This window comes from Diplotaxodon limnothrissa, linkage group LG14 (genome assembly GCF_057381915.1).
Source record: "Diplotaxodon limnothrissa isolate DT_005_m linkage group LG14, D_limnothrissa_male_GT1.1, whole genome shotgun sequence".
Classification (NCBI taxonomy): domain Eukaryota; kingdom Metazoa; phylum Chordata; class Actinopteri; order Cichliformes; family Cichlidae; genus Diplotaxodon; species Diplotaxodon limnothrissa.
Genome location: NC_140609.1, coordinates 15,164,693 through 15,188,765, shown reverse-complemented (window position 1 = coordinate 15,188,765; position 24,073 = coordinate 15,164,693). Strand labels below are relative to the sequence as shown.

Here is a 24,073-nt window from a genome sequence, read left to right as displayed (position 1 = left end):
AACTGATGTATCTAATCTTATTAAAAAATCTAAGTCATCCACCTGTCAACTTGACCCTCTCCCCACTGTGTTAGTTAAAGCCTGTCTTCCCTCGTTAGCACCTCTCATAACCAATATTATTCATTCCTCCCTTAACACTGGAATCATCCCTTCATCTCTGAAAAATACTTCTGTTATTCCAATTCTCAAAAAGCCTGGTGCAAACCCCAAAAACTTTGATAATCTTCGCCCTATATAAAATCTCCCCTTTATTTCAAAAATTCTTGAAAAAGTTGTTGCCTCCCCGCTTCATTTACGTCTCAATGACCATAATCTCTATGAACAATTTCAATCTGGTTTCCACCCCAATCATAGCACAGAAACTGCTCTGTTAAGGATTACCAATGACCTTCTGATGGCAGCTGATTCTGGTCTCCTATCAATCCTCATCCTTCTTGATCTTAGTGCGGCGTTTGATACCATTTCTCACAATATCCTCCTGAACCGGTTAGCATCCACTGGCATTAGTCATACCCCCCTTGCCTGGTTCACCTCCTATCTCTCAGACCGCACTCAGTTTATCCAATTTAAATCCCATTCTTCAAGTCTCTATCCCGTTTCTGCTGGTGTGCCCCAGGGTTCAGTATTAGGGCCTCTTTTATTTATTATTTATATGCTCCATCTTGGTCATATATACCGAAAATATAATATAAATTTTCACTGTTATGCCGATGACACCCAGCTCTACATTTCTTCTAAAACCAATTCATCCCTCCCACCTACATCCCTCTCAAACTGTCTTATTGAGATTAGATCCTGGTTCTCCTCCAATTTTCTCAAACTTAACAGTAATAAAACTGAAGTTTTACTTGTTGGTACACCATCTATCTTAACTAAATCCTACAGTTTTTCCATTAACATTGAAGATTCTCCTACCCTTCCCTCCCCTCAGGTTAAGAGTTTGGGTGTCCTACTTGATAATACTCTTTCATTCCAGTCTCACATTAGTTACATAACCCAGTCTGCATACTTCCACTTACGTAATGTTAACCGACTCTGTCCCTTCCATACCCCCCATGCTGCTGCCATCCTTGTCCATAGTCTTATTACGTCCCGTATTGATTACTGCAATTCCCTCCTATTTCGTCTCCCTAAAAGGTCCCTTCATAAACTCCAACTTCTTCAAAATTCTGCAGCTCAGATCACAACCCGTACTCCGTTAAGAGCTCATATTAACCCAGTTCTTCAGCAGCTTCACTGGTTGCCCATAGAAGCCAAGATAAATTTTAAAATCTTACTTCTTACATACAAGTGTATCCATAAATCTGCTCCTTCATATTTGTGTGACCTGCTCCATATCACCACTGTTTCCCGCCCTCTCAGATCATCATTAGTGATGTGTGATACCACTGATTTCCTTTCCTATCCAATACCAAGTAAAATTCAGAGTGGTATCGACGATACTGATCTGATACCGATACTCTGTACAAAAACTTAATGTTTCATTGTATTTCATAATACAATATATAATTGTATTATGTAATCGTAATAATATAGCTTCATAATGATTACAGGACATCAGACTACTTGTTCATATTGCTTAATAATGTAGAATTATCATGTAGAAATAAAAAAACTGAAGTTTTGCGCTATTTGAGCATGTTGCCTGCCTGCAGCATTAAAGGACTCTGCGAGAGACGTCTGTCTCCCCTAGCAGCACCTGTCCCTCTCCTCCTCTTCAGTTTGCCTCAACATAAGCTCATCATATTCTGTGATATGATTTGCTCTGAGGTGTTTGACTAGGTTAGTGGTGTTGCCACAATACCTCACTGTCTTGCCACATGTATCGCAAACCACGTCTTGGCCGTTTGTGGAGGTAAAATACATCCACACATGACTCCGTTCACGCTCAGCCATTGTTGTGAGTGTGCACGCCAGGGGCTGACACATTTATACAGCCGTATTTCATATATGACTGTGAAAGGCGTAAGAGGAACGATCCGAATGATATAGTTTCTTTCCACAGTGTTCCTGTTAATGAAAAACTACAAATTTACCCCAAAGTACTAAAATATCGATATTTTAATATGAGAATCGTTCTAGAACATAAATTACTGGTATCAGTTTTCAGTTTTGTCATATGCAAGTTAGCACAGGGTCAACATTGCAATGAAATGTGTTTGACGAGCAGCATGGTACAGTAGAATAAAGTAAAATAAAATAAAATAATAAAAAAATAAATAGAAAAATAGTAAAGAGCAAAATATTAGAGAGATGTGGTAAAAGAGAAAAGATGACTAAATATATATGTATCTATAAATATAAATATATGTACACTAGTGATTAAATAAGAAAATCTTGAAAAGAAATATGACGGGGGGGGGGGGCAGATGGGATATTGCACAGAAATGAGCAGCAGAAAATTACAGTATTGCACTTTTTAAAGTATCGGAATAATCGATATTTCAATATCGATCCGCACACCACTAATCATCATCTGCTATTCATCTTACTGTTCCGTACTCACGCCTTATTAATATGGGGAACAGAGCTTTCAGTCGCTCTGCTCACCGGCTCTGAAACTCTCTACCTCCAGCCATGAGAAATATTGACTCCCTTTCCGTATTTAAGACACAGCTCAAAACACATCTGTTTAAACTGGTTTATTCGCTTTAGTGCTGATTTCATCTGTTGTCAAGCTCTGTTTTGCAACTTTAACTTATTTTATGTATTTTATGAGTATTGTTCCTTTTATTAATTTTGTTCTTTGTAAGGTGACCTTGGGTTTCTGAAAGGCGACCTCAAAATAAAATGCATTATTATTATTAAGTTTCATATAATTTTTCAAGCGATCTTACATCTGTTTTCACTCTTGTATGCTTTTCATACAAGTTTCACACAAGACAGATACAAACTTTATAAGATTTATATATATCTTTTCCATATGGGGTAGATTAACCTAAATGTGAAGGCAGGTGAGTTGTCAACATAGTCTACCAAAAAAAATTGGTATATTGAGTATCATCTGGTGCTCACAGGAAAAATGTCTACTTGTTATTAACTGCCAGTTAATAACAAATAGTTTTGGTAAACTATGAAGCTCCACCGCTTGATGGATTGTCGGAGCATTACGGCTACCGTAGTCAGGAGCCTCGCGGAGTAATCTGGGTCCAAACTCTGCTTCAGGTCCCAAAGTCAAACAAACACAGCGGCATCACTGAGAATTAAAAACTGTTTACATTCTTTCATCTTTAATAAAATGATCAGCGTTGCTGCTTTACTAGGTGTAACAATTAAGTTTAACATCCAGGCATAAACAGAATTTGTTAAATTAAACAGAGTTAGAAGTTAGGAGAATGCTAGTTTCCACTTAAACATGATATACCATGTTCTGACTGAGAGATTTCTGGAAAAAATGAAAACGTACAGCTCTGCTATCACTTCCAAAATAAATGAAGACAGAAAACTAAACAGCAGTGACTTTTGTAGGGTTACTGAAGTTTGGACTAGCTGGTATATAATGATGTGCTACGTGATCGCTAGTGACACAGCTATGTTAGCATAACATAAACACAGTGAATGATAATGTTTCTCCACTTGATAAAATTTAACGGGAGGGTTCTCGTTGGTTATTGACAAATGCAATCGCATGGCAGGATGCTGTAAACGGACCAAACTTCAGTCGGGAGAATGACTGAGATAATCCATCCACAATATGAGGTTAGTCATTAATATACTGCAACAACATGGGAATAGAGCAGCTGCGAGAGAATTCAACATTAATGAATCAATGGTACAGAAGTGGAGGAAGCAAGAAGTTGAGTAAAGTTTGACTCATCTGGCTATTTTGTTTCGCTTAATGCGCCATATAATCCGGTGCACCTTATGTATGAAAACAGACCCGTTCATCGACGGTGTGCTTTATAATCCAGCACGCCTTATGGTCCGAAAAATACGGTAGTAATTAAACTGGGCTAAATCCGAGAAAATCAGGGCTGGAGCCAGCATTTTGTGTTGTCATGAAGTCAGAGATTGAGATTTTTTATTTTCTTCTCGACTAAATTTGACGCATTTAAACACAGGGACCATTTAAGAGGAAAGCACTGCCATTTCTCATTGTTTAGCCCCCTATAACTGTCTCTGTGACACATTTTGCCTTGCATCCCAGTTTTTGGCATAGGGAATGAACCCAGAACCAAGAAGAACTGGGTCATGACTCTGACATCTATGACAAGATTAGTTTCGGGTTTGGCCAGTTTTTGTTTGACTGAAATGGTGAGGCACCACTGACACAGATTAAAGGTGTGAAAGCTTTAAACAGTATTAACCAAATCAGTGTTTGGCATATCATTTAAAAATGACACTAGTTAAGCGTTGGAACTACTGAAGCCTATAACACGGGAATGTCTTTCAGAAAGAATAACACTTGATGATTATGTTCAGAGAGTGTGAAAATAAACATTTTTTTCTAGAAACCCACAGTTTCTATAACCCACAGTTTTCCACATTTTACTTCATGTTTAGCACGGTTAAAAAGCATAAACAACAGCTTTGTTTGAATCCGCTGCTTGGCCACTATGCTTTGGGCATAATTGCATTATTAGAGTTGCAAGGTGAATAGGTGAGTCACTTATGTTATATTTAGCCAAGTGATGCCTATGGCAACATTTAGTAAAACAATCTGACAATGAAGGAGCTTTTGATATTCCCTGTTTAATGCTGAACATAATCTTGGTTTTATTAAATAAAAAGATGTTATGAATGCAAATTAGTGATAACAACTCTACTTGAAGGCCACTGTCCATTGTCCTTGTGTTACTTCGTTCATGAGGAAAGAATGTTAGATACAAGGTATCAATTTATTGTATTTACTTAGCAACAATCTCTCTGTCCTGATTTCACATTTTTTAGTTATATAAAACAATGGTATGGTTTCCTTTTTCTCAGTTAGTCTCTGTCATGTTTTCCTCTTCATCACAGTTTTTGACATAGGGAATGGACCCAGATAAAGACAGAAATAGGTCAACTCTCTAGCCTCTATGTAGAAACAGTAGCTCTGGGCTTTAGCCAGTTTTTGAATGTTTGACTGAGCTAAAGAGGATATACTGAAAGAAGAAATTATAAATACTGGTGTACTGTCTATGAGCTGCATTAAAAGAAAAGCACAAGCACTGTGCAGCAGAAATCGCATTTCAGATTAATTAAGCAGTATCTTTTTTTACATTTTCATATTTTTCTATATTTAACTTATTTTCCCACTCTGTAAGATAATTTAGCTTCAAATTAAATGTCACACAAATACAAACGTGATTTTTTTTTTATATACATGAGAGATTAGGTGTGCAACTTTTTAAAAATCATTTAATTATTATTTTTATTTACTTTGTTTTACTTCTGAAACTTTAACCTATGCAAAAAAGTAGGCTGGATCTCTTAAGATCTCACTGTTGGGTTTGTAAGGCCATGTTACTCCTAAATTTCTATCTTGTTCAAAGAGAAGATATAAAACAAAGTTCTAAGCTAATCAAACTTAGTGTTCTCCTTTAAAAAAAAAAAAAAGAATCGATAAGAGAATCGATAAAAAATCGAATCGTTAAACAGAATCGAAAATGGAATCGGAATCGTGAAAATCTTATCAATACCCATCCCTACTGACAGTTTGTGCTCCAAAGGCTGATAACAGTGAACCCTTAACCCTTAACCCTTTAAGACCTACCATAGAACCAAGTCCGCCGGAGCTTAAATTATATTTTTACATGTTGTAGTGCCATTTTTGGGAGCATTTCAAGTTGATATACATCAATACAACCATTATAGCCCAAATCTTAATAATATGTCTGCATTAAGTGCATAGTAATTACATACATTGCAAAAAAGTGCAATAAACTACAAAAAAATTGAAAATCATTTTTGTTTTTTTTAACATATATTTCTAGTTAGAGAAATTTAAGAGGCTTATCCCTCAAAACTGTAAATACAAAAAAGTTGCACAAAATAGTTTCCCACCACAGGAAATTTATTTTAAGTGTCTTCATATGTTTATTTTTGAAATACACCAATTTTTATATACTGCAGGAAAAACGAAAATAAATATTATGATGCAAATTTGCAAAAAAGCAGCATATGCATCAAAATAAACTATTTCCAGAAGTGCAATATGAGTCCTAAGCATCCCAGAAATGACATAGAAAGTCATAAAGTCAAACATAACTTTTAAAAACACCAGTATAGGCTCACAAGGCCCTAATGGTAAAAAACTACATTTTCGCACAATGACGTCACTTCCAGTTTCGGGCAGGACATGGAGGACATGCGATAGTTCACGCTGATGGACGTAGGAAGTGTTACAAACAGCTGATCGGATCGGCAAAGCGCGTTTCTGGAATATTAAGTTTTTGTTGCTGCAAGTGCTTTTTATGCAGTTTTTGCAAAGCTATATGTGGAAGGAAACCGTGACTTAGGACAAGCTGATGGCATAAGATGTATGTACATCTCCTCCGGTTTCATATGCAAAAAAAATTATTGCACTAGCTTATGTGGTTGCACTGCTACCGGGATTTTAAAAAAGTTATGCAAAACAGAGCGTGCCCGCTCCAACCGGCTTTAAAGGGTTAAATACTGATCAGTGTGCATTGGATTACATTGCACATTAACACATTGTTTGGTTGAGGACAGTGTGGAGAAGAGCCTGTCCCTTTCTCCATTTATTAAGGGCTTTACAAACCCAAACATTACAGCTAACAGCTGGATTTTCCCTTTTAAGTGCAGCTAGCTAAATAACGAGGGAACCACTTACTGCTTAAGAGATAGAGAGTGAAAGTGGACAGTATATCTTGTTTTTTTTAACGTAACAGCATTATTACAGCCAGGGGCAGCACAAACCTGCCCCCCTCTAACTGATTTTTAGTTTTAGTGTCTTTATTTTCCCCTGAGTTATTGGTTTTGCTACTATTTGGTTAACACAAACTAAATTTGTTGTCTATTGACTGCAACCAACCAACTAATCTGGTGACATTTTGTGTTTTCCCCCATAACTGGAAATAAACCCGTTGACTGTAAATAAACACCATTCACTGTAATTCCCTGGTGTCTGTGTGTTCTGCTATCTGTGTCCACCTGCTTAGTTATCTGACATATACCACTTTAAAAACAACACATGGCCGACCAAAATGCTGTACAGCAGAAATATAAAAAGTACAGTAAGAATAATAAATAAAATAACAATAAAATAACATTGTCAGTTACCCACTGAGGACATAGGGCTGCAGTACATCAGACAAATATACAGGCACCAAACCATTTAAGGATTTAAAAGCCAGTACAGGGCTCTAGACTAACTTTTTGCCATGGTTGCAACCACATCGCTTAAAATCACAGTTTTACATGTGCACTTTTTTGGGGGGGGAAATTGTTGTCACTACAGACACTATTAATTTGTAAATGATTAACTAACAATCTTGTCAACACAAAGGGAGCCCCATCCAGGCAGACAGGTGAGAGACAGGAGAGGGAGAGAGACAAACTAAAAACAACATGTAGCCTGAAACCTAGGTACACCAAGGAGACACAGAGACCATGACATTGTAATTTATAGTATTTAAACAAAAATAATTTTCTTTCTATTACATTTTTTTGATACAGAAGAGCCGATCTGCCTTGAATGATTTTAGTAAAAAACTCATTTGTAAACTCATCTGTTTTTTAGAAACAGATATCAGTGCTGTAGCGGAAACAAGTTACTGTGCCAACTGCATTGGGACTTGAAGATAATCCAAGAAAGCTTCTTAAAATTTAAACATCAATATTAAAGTCAAAGAAAAGAACGTTTACAGAACACTAAAATTCACACCTAGTGCATGTGTAAACCATTCCACTATGTCAAAAATTACTTGTAGATGCGAGATGTAAAGTTCTGCTTAGCCTGTAGTATATTCAGTACCCATGATTGTCACTGTCCCACAGCTGAGTAAACGTATAATTTTTTGCTGATGAATTTGGTCCAATGATTTTTCCACCTTGTGGCTACGATAATCCAGTTACAAAGATGAGATCTGTTTGGCCTATGTACTTTATAATATCAGTTCCCACATTGTTCTAGTATCCTTCTTTACTTTACTATGGCCCTATGTTGTCAGCACTTACAGTTTCAAGTTGTATGGCATCTAAATAAAATATGCACACATAATGTCTAAAACACATAGTGAACTCTATTCAAGTCTTTTTTATTTCCATTACATGAAAAAACAGCTTTGTGTCCATATAAGGTTTCAATTTATAATGAGAAAATGCATTGTAATTTATTATTCAGAACGCAAAGATACATAAACATAGACTTAGCTGTTATCTTTCTGACTATGAACTGTTATTTATATGACTTTTATATGACAGTTGAATCCTTGACTCTATTCCTTCCTAATTATGTCCCTCAACCTATTTTCTTACCAGGTTGACCTTCCTCCATGTCTTCCTCACTTGTATGGAATGGGACTCAAAAGAATCACTTACTAAAGGACTTTGGCTGGTACTATTGTTAATGGTGCAGCTGCTGTAGCCCTAGTAGCTAACATTGGTTAAGTTGACCCATTGTCCATCATTATTAACCACTTCTTCCTGTTATGAGACGGCTGTGTGCAGGCAGGAATGGTGGACCCAAAGTGCAGACGCTCGGAGGCAAAAGCTGAACTCAAAAAAGGTAACAAAACTGAGACTCCCAAAAAAAAAAAAAAAACTCAGGCAAACAGACACACAGCATAGTAAACGGTAGATCACAACACAGACAAACTGAAACACAGGGCTTAAATACACAGAGGGAGCAATCAGGGAATGGGTAACAGGAGGGAAACACAGCTGGGGCAAATCAGGCCTAACGAGACAAAGGAAGCAAAACCAGACGCATTTACATGAGACAAAGACTTTAAAAGTAAAACAGGAAACATAACACAGACTGAACTTACAGACACAGACCCACAGGCAGGCACTACAACAGAGGGAACAGAGACGTGGGACCAGGGGAAACACAGAGACATAAACCATAAGATAGAACTCTAATAAAGAAACCAAAGACTAGAAATGATAAATAATATAATAAACTCAAAACACTGGGTCAACGACTGGTTTCTCTTTTGCGGTGTACAAAATCATACCATTATTTATATGGTGCTTAGAGCTTGTTTTTCTTAAATTATTATTTTAAAAAGAAAGACAATAAGCAACCCAATATTTACATTACCTATAGATTTACATTTCTCTTTTGATTTACTTCATATTTACTGTTTGCTTCTGTTGTCTGTAGGCATAGCACCCCACTGTTTTATGCCTTGTGTTACCTCAGACATTTGTATTTTTGATTCTTACTCACACAGACTTAAATGCTTCTTTTTCTGTTTTTACTCCTTTTTACTTTCACTTATTACTATTGCAACTTAATTTAATCCTCCAGACACAGAAAGACTGTGGGTCCATTTCCAGTAATATCTCTGTTTTTTGGTAGAATATTAATGTTATAAATCATATATAGAAACCTTATGTGGTATTCTTATGTTATTTTTATAATGGACTTCTGCATCTGTCTCAATGACAAAGCAGCAAAGTAATATATGGTTACATGCAACCACTTTCACACACATACACGTACACACACAAACACATACAGGCACACACAAAACATATTTCAGAAACTGAAATAGCAAGGACAATGTGACTCATACTGTAATAAGAGTGTTAGAGCGTGGGTGTCATTTTATATTAGTAGAAAGAACAAGTCTAATCTCTCTTGACAAAATTGAGCAGAACATACTAATGAACATAACTTTCAACCGTTAGCGTTGACACCACAAATCAGTGTTTGTTACACACTTATTATATCCTTAATATTCAATGACTGTTTGATACACTTTAGCTAGTCGTTGTCTTTTCAGACATTGTGTAACATTTCTGTGATGGTAAGTGATTCAGTTAATGACTGAGGAAAATGTAATTTGACAAATTACTCTTTATGGGACAAACCTAAAGAGTCCATAATAATGAAAACATATTTATAGATTCTCTGAAAACAAATATTTCTTGTTTAAGTATTTTAACTGTTGATATTCCATAATTATTTTCACTTTCTCTTCTTGTTTTTGTTTTTCCATTTGCACTTCGGTAAACCTGTTCCTTTCAGTGGGTGCCTCTCTCAAAGTGTATAATTTGGTTTTAATTTGTTACATGTTTTCATTTCCAGTATTTATGCCAATGTTTGCTTTGCCTTACCATTTTTTTTGTAGTTATTTTTGTGATTGCCATTTTTCCTTGATGTTTGCCTATCTGCATTTAGGTTTTTGTGGCTTTCACAGATTTTTGTAGCCTTTATCTGTCACGGCTGGGGCAGCAGTCGTGTGGTAGAATAAATGAGGACCCAAAATGCAGACGGTGGTGGAGATGCGAGGGGAAGTTTATTTACAGTGAAAATAACAGAGGTGAGGGCAGAACTGAACATAAACCTAAACTGGGTGAAACTAACAAACAAACCTGGGATATAAGGTCAGCGGGAGAAACTCAGAGGTGGCAGATGAGGACAGCTAGACAGAGCGACACAGGGGAACATAGAGAATGAACACAGACGATCCAACGACGAGCAGAAGCCAACACACACTATAAATACACACCAGGTAATGAGGAGATGACACACGGGGTGGACACAGCTGACACTAATGGACATAACGAGAAGCAGACCTACAAAGTAAAACCGGAAACACAAAGACTGTTTTAGTTTGCCAACCGCCAATACAAATGTAAGAAAGAAGAAGAAGAAAGACTGTTTTACAACACCAAACGCAGGGACCCAAATGGAGCACAGGGGGAAGACACAGGTAGGGACAATAAACACGACAACAAAACCCAAAGAACGAATACAAATTCAGAATAAACACCAAACACAAGATGAAACCACAATGAAACACAAAATGCTGGGTCAACAACCCAGGACCATGACATTATCAGCTTGTAATTTCTTAAACCTGTCTGGCTTTAGTCCAGCAGTTGGGGAAAGGAGCACTAAATTGTGTTAATTATCCAAAGATGCTTATGGATTGTGGTTTAAAGAATGTTTTATCATCGCTAAACTAGGTTCCTGAAGCATAAGTAGACTATGTATAAAGGAATACAGCTGTTTTCAACTTTTTTTCTCTAGAAAACCTTATTTTTAATGGAATTTTGCATGTTTTTCAAGCAGTGTCACATAACAGTTTGAAGGTCAATGCCATGCAGTGCTGGTTTACATCTTAAGTATTATTTCACCACACAGTCTTACACAGAGCAGCAAACCTCTAATCATATTTATTTCTGAAAGACTCAGCCTTGATATGCTACTGTTTTTGAAGATTTGGTTGTTTTGTTTTTTTCAGTTAAATGTTGGGTCCAAATCACGGCAAATAATTGAGTTCAGTTATTTTCTTCTTCTTTTTTTATGGACAATAAACTCGCAAACAGTCCATAGACTCCCAGTGCATGCATGATTTTCTGAGGTTGGAATGCTTCTCTACATAACTGACACTTTTCCCCCAGAAGTCTATCTAATGAATTTACAGGACCTGTCCTGGGGCAACCATATCACCTTAGTTGCACGGAAGGCCCAACAGCGCCTCTACTACCTGAGGAGACTACGGAGCGCACACATTCCCAGACCTCTGATGTTGAACTTCTATAACTGTGCCATCAGCAGCGTCCTGACGCATGGATTTCTAGTGTGGTTCCCCAGCTGCACCAAGGCCGACCAGCAAGCACTCCAGCGGGTGGTGAAAGAAGCTGGCAGAATTATTGGAACAATTCTGCCAGAGATTAGTAATATCTTCCCCACTTGCTGTCTGAGGAGGGTGCACAGTATCCTGCGGGACCAACATCACCCTGCGCGCCACCTTTTCCACCTGCTGCCCTCAGGGAGAAGGTACAGGTCTATACAGGCCAGAACATCCAGACTGGCCAACAGCCTGTATCCACAGGCTGTGAGGCTCCTGAATTCTGCCCCCCTCCCCTCTCTGCCCCCCTCTCACGGACAATAACCATATCCAACTTCTTAATAGCACTGAACTGGTTTGCATTGGTGCATTATATCTTTATTCTCTCCCCCCCCCCCTCTTTCTTAAATAGACAACCATCATATCTCACAGTACAATAAAATTGAACGGGTTGCATTGTTGCATTTTGTCATGTTTCTCAGGTCTTTGTCTGAATGTCCTATGAACATTACCTGTCTTGTTCTCATGTTGTTGCTAAGGATTGTCTCATTGCACTGAAGTCACACTGGGTTAAATATTTACACTTGGGTTTTAAGGGGTATTTGTTTTTTTTTTACGGGTTGTACGGAAGCCCCAAACGCAATTTCATTGTTCTTTGACAATGACAATAAATAAATACTTGACTTGACTTGACTACATTCAAATATAGAATCAAATGTAATTTTCTTGAAGACAAAAGAAGATTAAATTGAATGCTATAAATTGTTAATAAGTTATTGCTTTCCAAGTTATTATTTTGGGGCTTCTTTTGAAAGACTGCAAAATTTGCTCCCTTTTCAGGTCTTTTAAAGAGTTAATGTAATGTATCAAAGTTACAAAAAGCTTCACAAAAATACCCCTAAAAAACACATTTAAAAAAACGAAAGTTTTTTCATTATGTTATGATGTCACTGAACCATACTAGAATCAATATCTGAAATAGGTACTAGTAATAATGATTAAAAGCAATATTCCCTTTTACAAAGAAGAGGGGAATATTAATGGACGGAGAAAGTAATGAGGACAGAAAAAACTGGCTCGCAGGAGAACTTGGGGCCAAAGAAGATTCCAGTTTATGCAATAAACATTTACCACATTTACCACCCAAAAAAACACATTTTCTGTATGCAGAATCAAGTTACATTCAATGTGGGCCACAAACTGAGTGACAAAGAAGTTTTTGGAAGACAAAGTTTTGAATATTCTATTGAAACAAGAAAGAAGCTCATATAGTAAAAGTAGGAGCATGGGTAACACATTTATCTCTGTGCAAATGTTTGCAGTGTAGTGTTATGTAATAGCCAAGCATAATTCCCACTGTGCACACTGAAACCAGATGTTGGGTGGGCAGGTGAAGATTTGAATCACCTTTTAATAGTGGTTTCAGATGTCATAATCCTTTAGATAGTAGTCAAAAACAATAAACCAAGACATGAGAGAAGGAGAAGATGAGTAAACAACTTATGTCACTACTCCTGGAATCACGAAAAAAAGTTTTTTGAGCAGAGGAATCAACAACGTGAGTCACGATGCTGGGCTCTGCCCACAGTAAGATAGGTTTTGTTTCCTTTTAGAGTTGCTGGAGAACTGTACATTTAAAAAAAAGACAACATATTAGAGTAGTATTTGATCCCATTTCTAAAATCGAAAGACAGCTTTAGATAAGCAGTTGAACATAAAGAAAGTGTATGCTTGGAATAATTAGTGAATACATATTTTATACTATACTGTCCACTCAAGCCCAACTCTGACATTTTAAATGATTTTTCTTTCTTAATCTAATATGACTTTTATCAATTTTAATATCCACATGGAAGTACATAAAATTCATTCACAAAAGATTTTTTACCTTGTCTGGATACTTTTGGCTTGAACCAATATATGGACTGTTCTGACTATTGTCAATGTAGTACATGGACCTTCCTACCTACTCCAAAGGACAGATTTTGGACCATATTTTGTGTACTGGTATCACCCCATTGAACTGTTCTATATCGGACTTGCCTTTTCCACAGATGACCGCGTATCTCATTATATCAGTAGACCTTGAAGATTCCTTGGCTCCTCAGAAAACATGAATTATTTCCTTTTTTCGTCCTGCTCAGTGGTATTCATCAGAATGTATTCTTCGAATGTCTCTTCAGGAAAACTGGAGTTACTATTTATAAGGATAAAGTACTACGTCATTATACAATATACATACTACTTCATTATATTTAGTATACAACTACTACTAGAACAACAGTTTAAAGAAGCTATTTCTCATGTTGACTCAGCCTACTGTGCAGTCGGCTGGCAGAAACGTTCCTACTGTGTTTTCCACATTACATAACATTGTTAAACCCCCCAGACACTCTTGCCACACATACACACTCTTCTAAACTCCATAGAAAATTTCTGAACTTATTTTTTTATACCAAAATTGTAAACCTTCATCAACAATTGACCTCTTTTTGCAATATTGTGAACTGTTCTGCATTGACCTTTTCCCCTATCCATCTGTTCTTTATCCTAGTTTTGAACTTCCTAAAATAATTCAAATATCTTCCATTATTTGTAAGTTAAAATCATTCACATGCCAACATGATCCACTCTCCACCCCCCTTTCCTTGCTCACATATCACTAATATTGTATCTTGATGCATGCTCAATCATCCAGGTAAATAAATCCCAAAACATTGATTCTGTTCATCTGGACGTAGCTTTTTCGAAAACGCTACATCCAGATGAACAGAATCAATGTTTTGGCGCTAATATTGTACATTCCTCTTCAGTTAATTGTGGTGCGCCCCAGGGCTCTGTTCTAGTTCCTTTGCTCAGTATTATCTATCTCCTACCTCCGCAATATTTTCATCTAATGTTACTGTTACACAGATGACACCCAGCTCTATGTCTCTTCCCACCCACATCTGTCTCTCTTTAAATGAAATAAAGGGTTGTTTAATCTTAATTTTCTTAAACGTAATGCCAATAAAACTGAATGTATTTTTTATTTTTTTTGCCTGTCCCATTTGGTTCTTTAGCCGTCAGAATTGTTGTCTGAAGACCAACAAGGATACCCAATGGATTTACTTTGCCAAATGGATCATCACGGCCTTGCCGTATTGGTCCATTTGATCAACCTTTGTTGTTATTATTTATTTTATTTTTATTTTATTTTCAGTTGTTACAGACAGGACAGACATGACTGAGGGATAGGAAAGGGAGAAAGAAAGATGAAGGGAAGAGGGACAGTGAGAAAGTGCACTTAAAAAGAGAAAGAAGAGAAAAAAAATCTCCTGGATCACCTGCTGAGAGAAAGAGAAGAGAAAACAAGCAAAAAAACCCAGAGCAACATACTAAACACAACACCATCACGTTAATCTAGCTAAGTGTAAACAGCAGTAAATACTAAATATTGAATGTTGTTGTGTAGCAAGCAGGACCGACAGCGCATAATGTGCTTGGAAATAGCAGCCAATAAAGGTGTAGTTTATCTCTATGAACAGTGAACACCCGTGTGCACACCTGTGTGGATCAGCGCGCTTGTATTCAAAAGGTTTCCCCATGTAATGGTCTGCTAGAGGATGTAGAGAGCCATAGCCCTGTCCCCCAGGGCATGAAGCAGGCATGGAGGAGATCCAGGCTCCAGACATCCAGAGGCCCCAGAGTGCGAGAGCCCAAGGAGGACCACCGGAGGGGCATCCGTGCCACCCTCCTGGGAAGAGCTGAGGAGAGCCTCAGATGAGGGGTCACCCAGTAGCCACGGAGCAGAAGCCAGAGGGGGCTGCAGTGGCGTGCCCACTGGCTCTGCCGGCAGCTAGCTGTGCCAGAGTGAACCGAGCCGCAGGCCCGAGGGTCCCCTTTGCCCCGGAAGAGGCCTGACTGAGCAACAGGCACCAGGCTCCGCCAAGTAGTCACCGGGAGTGAGCTGGTACATACCTGAGCGCCCAGCCCCGGACACCAAGAACCAACAACGCATCGACCCCTGAGGGCATCAGTTACCGGCAGGGAGTGTCCCCCGCTGACCCCAGTAGGCACCCCCGTCCTTCGGCACCCACCAAGGCAAGGGAGCCCAGGCCCATCCAGATCGGGGCCTATGGCAGCAGGACCGCCCAGCCCCACAGGACCCGGGGCAGCCCACCCGACCCCACCGCAGAGGAAACTTTACCCACCCTAACATTCAATCATCTCCCAGACTGCACAAGACAGTAGACACCCAGGTTAAGTTTATTCTCCACCTCTCCTATACTCTCCCCCACCTGCAGAGTGGACACCTGCAAGGATGGAACAAACTCCCTGTCACTTGAAGAGCCCCCTAGTTAGGCCGATGCGCCAGAGGCCCACAACCTCGGCGACACACCAACAAGGACCTAAGCCCCCAAGGCCAAGCCAGAGCCCTAGCACAGAGGCGAAGCACCTCCGAGACCCCAAGCCACCACGCCTGCCCCGGATCCACTCAGGGGCAGCCAGGCTACCAGGCCAGTAACTTACGTCCGCCAGCACAGACCCTCCCCCAGCCCTGCTGCACGCAGCCACAAGGAGAACTGAATGTATTCTTATTAGCACAAAACCTGCTCTGTCTAAATCCAGTAATTTTTCATTATCTACTGATAATTCTGTTGTCATACCTTTCCCTCGGGTTAAGAATAGGGGCGTCATTCTTGGAAGTACTTTCCCTTAACGGCACATATAAATAATATTGCCTGGTCGGCCAACCTTTATCTTCACAGTATTAATCATTTATGTCTCTCACTTACTCCAAACAATATCACTATACCAGGGGTCAGCAACCTGCGGCTCTTTAGTCCTTATATTGCGGCTCTGCGTGGTTTGGAAAAATAAATTATAAGTATTTAACTGAAGTGTATTTTATTTGTGTTCTTTTTTTAAAACTTGTAGTTCTAAATTGGAAAATTATTGTGATCTTGAATAATAAAAAGAAAGTTATATTTTATTATTTTTCGTTGCTCAAAATAAGCGTCACACTCGTGGAAGCTGGTATACCCGCCGAAACAAAATGCATTTACTGAGACTTTCAGCCCCAGGTAGGCCAAGTATGGAGAAATGTAAGAAAAGAAAAATATCTGAAGAAAATACAACATTTAATGATGCCTGGGCAGATTCATTTGTATTTACTTCTGACGAGAGTGGCCTATCAGTATGCCTAATTTGTGGAGTGTCGATCATTGGATCCACATACGTATGTCAGCAGCTATTCTCCACCATGAACTAACCACCATGAGCGGTGTTTGTTAAAAACGAACACCGCTCACGGCTCACAGACGACAGCTTAGAGTCCTGCATAAAGATGAAAGTGACTTCGTACAGCCCCGATCGTACAGCAGACGCTGTGGGCAGAGGTTCAGGAGCAGAAGTCCGATTGTAAACACATCACGGCAGAACCAACGCCGTTTACATGAACATGCTCTTCAGCATCTCTTTATTGACCAGCTCACGGCCTGACACATACAAACAACAACACAACAGCAGAGAGAGCAAGCCGATGAGGCGTGATTGCCACTCAGGTAAGTATGCTTCTCCTGCAGCGTCACTGCGGGCCATGCCCCGCGAAGCACATTAACCAGGTAAATTAAATATTATGCAGATATTTTGAAAATATTAATTTTTTAGGAGCGTAGTGCTTTTTTTCCAATTATTATTATTTTGTTTTTAAATTCTGGTCATGTCATGGTCCCCGTGCCTGCCCGGCTGGCCCTGTGTGGCTACATGTGTGTTGCTTTTGTCTCTCTCCTATCTCTCTCCTCTCTCTCTCTACTTGCTGCCTGGGCGGAGCTCATTATGGGCTCCCGCCCCTGGCCTTCACCACCTGCAAGCAATCACCTGTGGCTCCTCACCTTGTTTGCTCTCGCTACTTAAGGCAGTGACTGAGAACACCTCACTGCTGGACTATTGAGTAACGCTCGTCAGTGCTACTTTAACCTAAGCCAGTTTTGAGCTCTCTTCATGAAAGTTTTCCGTGTTAATTCCTGATCTCTGTATACAGATTCTTCGTGCTCTGTTTGGAAGTTTGGACACCGAAGCCTGTTCGTGAGTGCCGCAGTGAGAGTGGCGTGTATGAGGAAAGGACCTCCCCGTTCCCTCATGACAGAATAGTCCAGCCCGCCATGGACACAGCAGACTCGGCATCCTCAGCCTCAGCCTCGGTTACCTTAGAAGAGGTACTGCACCGGCACAAGCAGATGTTAGTTTGGCTCAGTGGAGAGGTGGCAGCCTTATCTCAGGCCGTCGCCCAACGAACCCCACTAGTGGAAAGCCCCCCCGAGGCGAGCCCCCCGGAGCGCCCAGCCTCTGCCTCATCTCCTCAGGTAACATCAGGCCTTGCTGCAAGCACTGCTGCACCACCTCACTCCTCTGTGTCTTTAGATAAACTGTTGCCTACACCTGAGGCATTTTCTGGGGAGCTGGGGAAGTGTGCAGGATTTTTGATGCAGTGCGCTATGCATTTTAGCCAATTACCACATATATTTTCTAGCGATGAAGTCAAGATTGCCTATTTTGTTCAGTTGTTACGTGACCGTGCATTGACCTGGGCTCAGGCTCAACTTCAAGCAAACCCTGAAATTACTTATGCAGACTTCCTTTCCAAGTTTAAGGCTGTGTCTGATAAAGGCTCCAGCACAGAAGCTGCCGGTCACCGCTTACTTAACCTTAAACAAGGTAAGCGCAGTATGGCTGATTTTTCTGTTGATTTTTGGACCCTGGCAGCACAAACAAAGTGGGGGCAGGAGGCATTAAGAACCACATTACTAAATAACATCAACGAGGACCTAAAGGACAAATTAATGATGCGTGAACTCCCTCCTTCTCTAGAGGCTGTAATGTCGTTGTGTATTCAGGTGGATGATCGGCTGCGTGCGCGCCGGGCGTGCGGAGGCACGCTCTGCGGGAGCCACTGGCATCCAGAGACCCTCCCCCCGAATCACGAGGAGCCCGTGAGTACGGCGAGGAAGGGGAGCAGCCGATGCAGATAGGACACTCCCGCCTTTCACCCGCGGAACGTCAGTGCCAATTTTCCACTGGTGAGTGTATTGCGGCCGTAAGGGTCACTTTATCTCCACCTGCCCGGCTCTGGCAAAAGGGCGCGCCCACCAGTAGTGGAGAGGGTACTGGTAAACACTCTACAGACTATGACTCATCCTCTTTCTGTGTAAACCCTGACAGCAGACCCAGAGGAAGTTCAGGGCCCTCACACCGCTCCATTACAGTGTTTGAATGTTCTTATTTAGCTCTTATTTTTTGAATTACACTGCAACTTTTTGCCTAGACTGGCTTTATTTGTTGCTAATAGTTTTCTGTGGACTCTGGACACCATAGACTCTGGTGCTGAGCAAAGCTTCACTGATTCTTCACTAGTCACAAGGCTAAACATTGCTACCACAGTTTTGCCTAACCCGCTCCGTGTATCTGCCTTATCCGGCCAATGTTTGCCAGACATCACTCATGTTACTGAACCCTTGTCCCTCACACTCTCTGGTAACCATACTGAAAGAATTAGCTTCTTCGTGTTCAAGGCTCCATTCACTCCCCTTGTGTTAGGTTACCCCTGGCTGGTGCAACATTTCCAGATAGACTGGAAAAAAGAGCGGGTGACGGGGCGGAGTGTTGAATGCCACATGAACTGTCTTAAAACTGCCACCCCCCCGGTCACTCCGCTAACCACAGTTGAGCCCACAGAGGTTTCTGATTTGTCTGGTATTCCCTCGGTCTATCACGACCTGGCAGCAGTTCAGTAAGGACAAAGCAAATTCGCTTCCCCTCCATAGGCCCTACGATTGTGCCATCGACCTCCTCCCGGGGGCGCCGCTTCCCTCTGGCCGCTTATATAGTCTCACCCAACCCGAGAGAGAGAGGCAATGGAGAAATACCTCGCTGGCCGCAGGCATCATTCGGCCCTCTTCTTCTCCTGTGGGCGCGGGCTTCTTTTTTGTTGACAAGAAAGACAAGACCCTCCGGCCGTGTATAGACTATCGTGGCCTCAATAAGATTACCATCAAAAACAAATATCCGCTGCCTCTTCTCTCCTCTGCCTTTGAATTACTTCAAGGAGCAACAGTGTTCAGCAAACTCGATCTGCGAAAAGCTTACCACCTAGTGAGAATTCGAAAGGGAGACGAGTGGAAGACGGCATTTAATACACATCTTGGTCATATTGAGTATTTGGTAATGCCCTTCGGTCTGACAAACGCCCCTGCTGTTTTTCAAGCTCTAGTCAATGATGTCCTCAGGGATTTTATTAACCGCTGTGCTTTTGTCTACCTTGATGATATTCTTGTTTTTTCAAAGACTGTGGCGGAGCATGAAGTTCATGTGAGACAAATTCTCCAGCTCCTGTTGGAAAACAGACTTTTTGTGAAGGGGGAGAAATGTGACTTTCACGTCGACTCAGTGGCATTCTTGGGGTACATCATCGCTCAAGGTAATCTGAAACCTGACCCAGCAAAGGTCCAAACAGTCCTGGAGTGGCCCAAGCCCCCAATTGCCTGCAGCTCCAGCATTTTTTGGGCTTTGCCAATTTCTACAGACACTTTATTAAAGATTTTAGTAAGATCGCATTGCCTCTCACAAAACTCACCTCCCTGAAAGTTTCGTTTCAGTGGGACCCGCCAGCCCAGGAGGCGTTCACCTGCTTAAAGGAAAGGTTTGCCACTGTTCCTATCCTTCAACAGCCTGACCTCAATCAACAGTTTGTGGTGGAGGTGGATGCATCTGAGTCGGGGGTTGGGGCGGTCCTGTCTCAGCGCTTTGAAGGTAAACTCCACCTGTGTGCCTTCTCTTCTCGCCGCCTCTCGTCTGCAGAGCGGAATTACAACATCGGGGACCGTGAACTGCTGGCTGTAAAACTCTCACTAGAGGAATGGAGGCACTGGCTGGAGGGCGCTGAGCATCCCTTTATTGTGTGGACAGACCATAAAAACCTGGAGTACATCCGGTCAGCGACGCGTCTCAACTCCCTGCAGGCCAGGTGGGCTCTGTTTTTCTCACGATTTGACTTTTCTATCACCTACAGGCCCGAATCTCGAAACGTTAAACCTGATGCCCTTTCCCGGCAATTCACTATTAAGAAGACAGACTCTGACCCTGAGCCCATCCTCCCCTCCTCCTGCGTGTTCGGAGCAGTTACCTGGGCGATTGAATCCCAGATCCGTGAGGCACAAGACACCGAACCCGACCCAGGTACGGGCCCACCAGGGCGGCTTTACATTCCCACGTCCGTTAGGTCACGTGTTCTCCAGTGGGGTCACACCGCCCACTTTTCCTGCCACCCTGGAATTCATCGCACAATCTCCTTCTTACAACGTTACTTCTGGTGGCCCACTCTGATAAAAGACACTAAAGAATATGTAACCACCTGTTCCACATGCACCCTAATCAACCGCCGTCCGGGTTGCTCCAGCCACTCCCTACTCCTGGCCGGCCCTGGTCCCACATCGCCCTAGACTTCGTCACGGGGCTGCCGCCCTCTTCAGGTAACACAGTAATACTAACCATTGTTGACTGTTTTTCCAAGGCTGCACATTTTGTTGCCCTCTCAAAGCTCCCTACTGCACTGGAGACTGCTCACCGCACACGTGTTTAGGCTGCACGGCATCCCTGACGATATCGTCTCCGACAGAGGACCTCGGTTTACCTCGCGTGTTTGGGAAGAATTCTGCACAACCCTGGGCGCAAAGGTTCGTCTTCCATGTCTCTCAGATCAAGCCTGTGCGCTCCTCCCCGTTGTGCCCTCCTCCCAGCCCCCCCCCCCGGCTTGTGGATGGTCAGGTGGTGTATGGTGTCTCTCGTATTATGGACTCTGGGCGCCGGGGGAGAGGTTTGAGGTACCTGGTGGATTGGGAGGGCTATGGGCCAGAGGAACGTTCCTGGGTGCCCCGGTCGGCTGTCCTGGCTAAGGGTTTGATCCAGGAGTTCCATCGTCGGCATCCGGGTAAGCCTGGTGGGTCGCCGGGGGGCTCCCGTTGAGGGGGGGGGGTACTGTCATGGTCCCCGTGCCTGCCCGGCTGGCCCTGTGTGGCTACACGTGTGTTGCTTTTGTCTCTCTCCTCTCTCTCTCTACTTGCTGCCTGCGCGGAGCTCATTATGGGCTCCTGGCCTTCACCACCTGCAAGCAATCACCTGTGGCTCCTCACCTTGTTTGCTCTCGCTACTCAAGGCAGTGACTGAGAACACCTCGCCGCTGGACTATTGAGTAACGCTCGTCAGTGCTACTTTAACCTAAGCCAGTTTTGAGCTCTCTTCATGAAAGTTTTCCGTGTTAATTCCTGATTTCTGTATACAGATTCTTCGTGCTCGGTTTGGACACCGAAGCCTGTTCGTGAGTGCCACAGTGAGAGTGGCGTGTGTGAGGTAAGGACCTTTCCAAGTGCATTGTTCTGTTCGTGTGGAGCGGAGCAAGAGAGGACACTTTTCCAGATTCTTTCCTGTACCCCTGGGAACCTTGGTCCCCTTCACCTGTATATAGTGCACCGGGAGTGTGTGAATTAAATTCAGTTTTCTGTGATTTCAGTCTGCGCCGAGTCCTCCCTGTTCCCTCGTGACAGGTCAAGGCTACGCTACACTCCGAAAGCCCAGAAGGTGATATAAGGATGACGGCTCACTGTTTTTGTTTGTTACATGGATAATTTAAGTTCAGCTTTTTAATACATTTAAAAGAGACCTTCAACTGGTTGACTTTATTTTTAGTCATTTTTTTAAGGGTTTACAATGTGTTCATTACATAAATAAAATTTTATTTTCTCCGTAGCACTTCATGGATTTCATAAGCAACACACTATAGTTGTTTATACAAAGCATAAAGGTAAAAATAAATAAATAAAAAATAAGGAAACACTGGGAGCAGCAAATACATTTTGTCATCCAAAATGAAGGGTGTGTGTGTGTGTGTGTGTGTGTACTGTTATCTTCATTTTGGATGACAAAATGTATTTGCTGCTCCCAGTGTTTCCTTTTCCGTAGAAACCGGGTCCAAATGGCTCTTTGGGTGTTAAAGGTTGCTGACCCCTGCACTATACCCACTGCACAGTGATGTCTTTTATAAGTCATTTTCTTTTTTCCTTCTATGTCTATTAAACTAGTGTTAACATCCGTAGGACCTCTATGTAAAGGCTTTTATAATCCAAATTCATACATGATCTGCATGTCTATCCGATGTCCAGTGTTTAGTGGGTACTTGTTAAGGTGCTTATTGTGCATCTTGAGTATTGTGATTCTCTAATTTACAGTTTACCTTATAAATCTTTCTATAAACAGCAGTTGGTCCAGAACTCAGCTGCCTGCACCAGAAACAGATCCACTGAATAATTAACACCTGTTATTAAACAGTTCTATAGGCTTTTCAGTTAAGATGTGCAACAACTTCAACTGATTCTCACTTTCGAAGCCCTCGATAACCTTGCTCCTCCATATTTGTCCAGTTTTCTTCATACTTACTCAATTTGCTTCTCTTTAGCTTCTATTTTGTCTATTCCATCTGCTTCCTGGACTACTATGGGGCTAAGATCTTTTAGTTGCTCTGCCCCAAGTTTTTGAAATGCACCAGATCTGTTTCAATTTTTAGATCACATTTCAAAACCCACCTGTTCAGAAATGCATACACTTCATTACAACATGGTCTTGGTCTATTGTTACCTTGATCAATTTTACTATTTTGTAGGATATTTTTTCCTTATTTTTAAAGTATTTCCAATCTGTTCAAATTCCTTTTTTATCGGGAAGAATTGTCACGGACCCGGTTCTGGGGACTCGGGGTTCGTGAACAGTGTGGACCTTTATTGTTATTAGTGTATTGGATGTATGTTTGCTGCACTGTGTTCTTGTGTTCAATGCTGGTGTGTGTATGTGTGTGAGGCTGGAGGATGAAGGACAGCCACCTGCAGGCCTGATGGGTGTGGCCCTGCCAGCTGCTGGTCACGCCTAGCTTACCACACACCTGCTTCTGATCAGGATCGTCGGGGGAGCTACTTAACAGAGCGATGGAGCTTCCTCCGGCGCAGGATCGTTGAGTTAGACTCCATGTCAGTGTTTGTAGTGCTGGTCAGTGTATGCCTGCTGGAGTTGGTGCCATAACGGCTGTGTCTGTGTTTTTTCCTCAGGAGAGTGGAACACAGGACTACAAGACACACGGGGTGTGTGAAGGCACAGGGGCAGAGAGCACGGGATACCAGCACTTGGGAGAAGACACGTCACGGGAGTCGAGGGAGCACTTTTGGAGATTCAATGTGTGGTGTACATTTACCTCACTGTAAATAAACCCACTGTTCATTTCATTAAGTCCAGCGTTTGGGTCCTTTCTCCAACATCCCCCACGGTCTGCCCCCCAGACCGTGACAAGAATGACTCAC

General features: G+C 41.6%; 1 protein-coding gene across 1 annotated transcript in view; it reads right to left on the bottom strand.

The window, feature by feature from the left end:
- slitrk3a (SLIT and NTRK-like family, member 3a) overlaps positions 1-14,025 on the bottom strand; it is a 33,809-nt gene extending 19,784 nt beyond the window's left edge. The window contains exon 1 of the mRNA XM_085370633.1: positions 13,737-14,025. The gene's annotated coding sequence lies outside the window, so the exon portion shown is untranslated. The remainder of the gene's footprint in view (positions 1-13,736) is intronic.
- Between the last annotated feature and the right edge of the window lie 10,048 nt (positions 14,026-24,073).